General features: G+C 37.9%; 1 non-coding gene across 1 annotated transcript; it reads left to right on the top strand.

The window, feature by feature from the left end:
- Positions 1–6,150: 6,150 nt before the first annotated feature.
- On the top strand, positions 6,151–6,257 carry LOC113461590. The gene has a single exon (XR_003383866.2). It is a non-coding gene; the product is annotated as a small nucleolar RNA R71 (small nucleolar RNA).

The raw sequence follows: 6,257 nt of genomic DNA, 5'->3' as shown, positions 1-6,257 counted from the left end.
GGTCTGGGCCGCAATAAAATTCTGGACAGATTCGGAATTCTCCGTTTCGGCTAAGTTTTGGACTTCAAAAAGGAAGAACTTGGTTTTGTGATCTTCATAAAAGTTTTAGGTCTACGTCTTATGTTTCCATCAAGCTAAATAACATATAAAACGGATGTCTGTAGCTCTAGTTAGAACCCAAAAACCGAACAGTATTTTGGGTTGACTAAACCAGCCCAATTTCAACAGAATTCAATAATTAAACACCTGCAAAATACCAAGAATTTTCAAGAATTAAATAAATGTATAAGACACCTAAATTCTAAACAAATGAGCTAAGAACATACAAAACACTCTAAAACAAAATAATTAAGACTAAGAAAATGTGTGAAATAAATTTCCACATCAAATACTCCCAAACTTGAATGTTTGCTTGTCCTCAAGCAAAAGAAAAACCATAAAAACAAAGGACAATAACCATAGTCAGGCTCAACTCATCCCACCCAAACTTGAATGTTTGCTTGCCTTTTGACACGAATACAAGCATTTGTGATGGAAGCACCCGGTTACTCAACAAGTCACACACTTAAAGTGCTTTTGCATACTCATATTTCATGTTGCCATTTGACGTAAAAGTAAACATTGGTGATGAATACCCCTAGTTACTAAGCAACTCAAAACATTGGAGTAGATAGAACTTTGTACACATTTATTTATTCGACTGCTAATCATTATCACTCTATTTACTTAAACCCTATTTAGGACTAGATCAAAGGGGATAATCACAAGAAAAGCATCACACTCGTCTTTTATGCATAAACACACAACTCATACAACTTTGCAAGGAAAGATGTACTTCAATAATCCCAAAGGAAAACAAATATGCTTACTCTTGCTGTATAAGATATTGCCTATCCTAAATCAAAATTCAATGCTTAAACACAATAAAGAACCCAAAAGTGTAATGTTGATCCTAGATAAGTCTCACACAAGTGCAAATGCATGTTCATTTCTCCTAATCTTTCACATAAAAATTTGGTTTGGAAGACATGAATATGATCACCAATTAACTTGCATGAAAGCGAACAAACCAGAATTTCGAAAAAAATTTCTTTCTCAAACAAACATAACTTGCACCAGCATTCAGCATAATCAAATATCCACTCCCCCAAACTTAATTTTCACATTGTGCTCAATGTGAAAGCAAAGAAAAATGGAAGACTAATACTCCCCTTTTAGCAAGGCTGAACACAATAAATGTCCGACTGAATTGAACACGAACTAGCTTCTTGCTTGATTTTTCTGCACCTACTCAACACAACCAAAAAGAAAGGGGTCACAATAATAATTATTCAAAGACTTAAACAAAAACAACAATTAAAACATATAATAAAAGACAAAAGAAAGGAAATTTTTTTTTTTTGGTTGGGTTGCCTCCCAAGAAGCGCTTGTTTACAGTCATTAGCTTGACTTCCACACCATCAACCATAGGTAGGATTCTTCAAAGAGTAAATCACTCCTTTAGGAACCGCATTACTAGAAAGATAAGGCTTCAAACGCTGCCTATTAACCTTAAATGCACTAATGACCTCACTACGCACCTCAACAGCACCATATGGATACACTTTCGTTACCGTGAATGGGCCAGACCACCTAGAATGAAGCTTGCCTGGAAATAACTTAAGTCTTGAGTTGAAGAGTAATACTTGCTGCCCAATTTCGAAGTTTCTAATCTGAAGATGTTTATCATGCTAATGCTTTATCTTTTTCTTGTAAATCCGAGTATTTTCAAAAGCATCCAACCTAAACTCCTCCAACTCACTCACCTGTAACAATTTTTTTTCTCCCGTAGCTTTCAAGTCCATGTTCAACTCCCTGATTGCCCAATAGGCCCTATGTTCCAATTCCACTGGTAAGTGACAAGACTTTCCAAAGACAAGTCTGTAAGGAGACATACCCAAAGGTGTCTTGAAAGCTGTCCTATAGGCCCAATGTGCATCATCTAACTTATTCGCCCAATCCTTTCTTGAACTGCTCACAATTTTCTCCAAAATTTGCTTCAATTCCCCATTTGCAAGTTCCATTTGCCCATTTGTTTGGGGATGATAGGCAAGTGCCACCTTATGAGTAACCCCATATTTCTTCAACAAAGCCTCAAATGACCAATGACAAAAATGGGAGCCTTCATCACTAATAATAGCTCTCAGCACACCAAATCTTGAAAAAATATTTTTCTTCACAAATCTCATCACCATCTGAGAGTCATTAGTCTGAGTTGCAGTAGCTTCAACCCATTTAGACACATAATTCACTGCTGCCAGATATTACTGATTATTGAAGGAAGAAGGAAATGGGCCCATGAAATCAATTCCCCATAAATCAAACAGTTCAACCTCCAGGATATTGGTCAAGGGCATCTCATTCTTTTTTGAAATGTTGCCAATCCTCTGACATCTATCACATATGCTCACATATTGTCTAGTATCTTGATACATGGTCAGCCAGTAAAAACCAGACTGCCATATCTTTGCAACTGTCTTAGAGGTACTGAAATGTCCACCACACTCCAAGGAATGGCAATGGTCAAGTATATCCTGCATCTCATCTTGGGGCACACATCTTCTAATCATCCCATCTGCACAGTGTTTATAGAGTAGCGGTTCTTCCCAAAAATAATGCTTCACATCCCACAAAAACTTTTTCCTTCTGATGATAGCTCAAATCAGGGGGAACAATGCCACTCACCAAATAGTTCACCAAATCGGCATACCAGAGGATGACTGAAACTGCCAACAACTGCTCATCTGGAAAGCTTTCATTAATGGGCACCTCATCTGCTCTTGACTGCCCCTCTAATCTAGACAAGTGATCTGTCACCACATTCTCCATGCCTCTCTTGTCTCGAATCTCAAGATCAAATTCTTGAAGCAACAGCATCCACCGAATCAAGCGTGGTTTGGCATCTTTCTTTTTCAGCAAGTACTTGATTGCTGAATGGTCCCTATATACGATCACCTTGGAACCTACAAGATAAGATCGAAACTTGTCAAAAGCAAACACAACAGCAAGCAATTCTTTTTCAGTAGTTGTATAATTCAACTGTGCATTATTTAAAACTCTACTAGCATAATATATAACATGCAACTTTCTGTCTTTTCTCTGGTCAAGAACAACGCCCAAAGCGAAATCACTAGCCTCACACATTAGCTCCAAAGGCAAACTCCAATCTGGGGCTACCATAATTGGTGCTGACACCAACTCTTGCTTCAACCTGTTAAAAGCATTCAAACAGTCCTTATCAAAATCAAACACAACATCCTTATTCAACAGATTACAAAGAGGTTTAGAAATTTTAGAGAAATCCTTAATAAAACGCCGGTAAAATCCTGTGTGACCAAGAAAACTTCTAACTCCCTTAACATTTGTAGGTAGTGACAATTTTTCAATAATTTCTATTATTGCTTGGTCCACCTCAAGGCCTCTTGCTTAAATTTTGTGGCCTAAAACAATACCTTCCTGCACTATAAAATGATATTTGTTCCAATTCAAGACCAAATTGGTCTCCTCACAGCATTGCAAAATTTGAGATAAGTTATCTAAACTATCAAAAGAAGATCCAAAAACAGACAAATCATCCATGAAAACCTCCATGATCTTTTCAACAAAATCAGAGAAAATAGCCATCATGCAACGTTGGAATGTAGCAGGTGCATTACACAAATCAAAAGGCATCCTACGGAATGCAAAAGTACCATAAGGACAAGTGAAGATGGTCTTTTCTTGATCTTCGGGGTATATAGAAATTTGGTTATACCCTGAATAACCATCTAAAAAATAGTAATACGCATACCCAGCAAGTCTCTCAAGCACCTGATCAAGAAAAGGTAAAGAAAAATGATCCTTACGGGTAACACTATTAAGTTTTCTATAATCTATGCAGACTCTCCACCCAGTTACTGTCCTAGTGAAAATTAATTCATTATTCTCATTATGCACCAAAGTCATCCCACCCTTTTTAGCTACTACCTGCACTGGACTAATCCATGAACTATCAGATATAGGATAAATAATCCCTGCATCTAACCATTTAAGAACTTCAGCCCTAACTACTTCTTTCATGTTAGGATTTAACCGTCTTTGATTTTCAACAATAGGTTTATGGTTATCCTCCATTAAAATTCTATGCATACACAATGAAGGGCTAATTGCTCTAAGGTCTGATATAGTCCATCCTGTGGCTTTTTTTCTCAATCTCAAAATACATATCAATTTGTCAAATTGCTCACCAGACAAAGAAGCACTCACAATCACAGGCAAAGTATTATTTTCACCTAAAAATGCATACCTGAGATGTGAGGGTAATGGCTTCAACTCCAGAACTGGTGCTTGCACATTAGAAGGGGGAGGGGGTGGCTTACCTTTGCCGATATCCTCAAAATAAATACCTCTCTTCTTTGGCTTAGGTCATGTAGCCTCTAATGCACACGCCACTTTAGCAACCTCTAGATTATCATCTTTACTTGCCACTACACTCACTAAACAAGTCTCAAGAGGTTCTTTAGTATTTTCAACCCTAAAAACTTCTCTGGTCGACTCATCTACAATATCAACTCGAAAAACATGATCAGTAAAAGAAGGATATTTAGTAGCCTCAAATAAATTAAACTCTACCTCTTCTTCACCAACCTTCAAAGTCAACCTACCATTCTTAACATCTATGATAGCTCCAGCTGTGGCTAGAAAGGGCCGGCCTAAAATGATAGGGATCTCGATGTCTTCTTCCATCTCCAAAACAATAAAATCAACTGGAATGATAAACTTCTTTACCTTGATCAGCACATTCTCAAGAACACCCAAAGAATATTTGACCGATTGATCAGCTAGCTGCAAAGAGATGGTAGTAGGCTTCAACTCCTTCAATCCAAGCTTCCTAGATACAGATAAAGGCATTAGTGAAACACTAGCACCTAAATCACACAAAGCTCTAGAAAAATCAACATCACCTATAGTACAAGGAATAGAAAAACTTCCTGGATCTCTTAGCATTGGTGGAAGCTTATTCTGGATAATGGCACTGCATTCCTCCGTCAAGGCAATGGTCTCGAAATCTTCTAATTTCCTCTTCTTAGACATGATCTCCTTTAAAAAAATTTTATATGCAGGAATTTGTGCTAAGGCGTCTGCAAAAGGAATATTAATGTGAAGCTGCCTAAACACTTTCAAAAATTTCTCAAACTATTGATCAATTTTATTCTGCTTAAGCCTTTGAGAAAAAGGAATGGGAGGAACATAAGGTTCGACTGGTGGTAGTGGGGATGGTGTCTTGGCTAGGTCCTCAATTTCTTCACTGATTTTCTTGCTTACCTCTTCATAGTCTACTTCATCACCAACTATAGCTCACCACTTACCTGACCAAGTTGCTTACCACTTCTCAAGGTGACTGTTTTGCAATGCTCCTTCGGATTGACCTTTGTCTTACTAGGCAAATTACCCTGTCCACGAGAATTGATGGAATTGGCTAACTGCCCCAATTGCATCTCCACATTTCTATTGGAACTCGCCAACTGGTCAACCTTAGCTTCCAGTCTCTCAAATCTCTCTGAACTGGCATTGGCTAACTTCTCAATAGCTATCTCCCAAGACTGCTTATTTTTTGGTTGGGATGGTCTTGGTTGGAAACCAGGAGGATGGAGAGGTCTAGAACTGCTACCTTGGTTACCTTGATCTTTCCATGAAAAGTTGGGATGATTCTTCCAGCCTGGGTTGTATGTATTGGAATAAGGGTTGTTCTGCTGCTGCTGCCTGTTATAATTAGACACAAATTGAACCTGCATACAATCAGAACTCATGTGAGCTCCTCCACAGCAATCACAACTCAATACAGGACTAGAAATGGAATTCACATTACCCAGCTTACCGAACATTTTTACTAGAGAATCAACCTTGGCATTCAACATGTTTATGCCATCTACATCATACATACCTGGAACTTTCTTAGGCATACCTCTTTCATTAGACCACTGATAATTGTTAGAGGCCATTTCTTCTAACAACTCATATGCCTCTTCTGTTGACTAACTCATTAAAGTACCTCCTGCAGATGCATCTATGGTAATTCTGACTGAATGTATTAATCCATTATAGAAAGTCTGTACAATCGGCCAATCAGGAAGACCATGATGTGAACACTTTCTCTGCAAATCCTTAAACCTCTCCCAGGCTTCATACAAAGATTCACCATCAAACTGAGCAAAACTGGTAATATCATTTCTAAGTTT

This window comes from Phoenix dactylifera, unplaced genomic scaffold (genome assembly GCF_009389715.1).
Source record: "Phoenix dactylifera cultivar Barhee BC4 unplaced genomic scaffold, palm_55x_up_171113_PBpolish2nd_filt_p 000584F, whole genome shotgun sequence".
NCBI lineage: Eukaryota > Viridiplantae > Streptophyta > Magnoliopsida > Arecales > Arecaceae > Phoenix > Phoenix dactylifera.
Note: the sequence above shows the minus strand (reverse complement) of the source record. Positions and strands in the feature narration are given on the sequence as shown.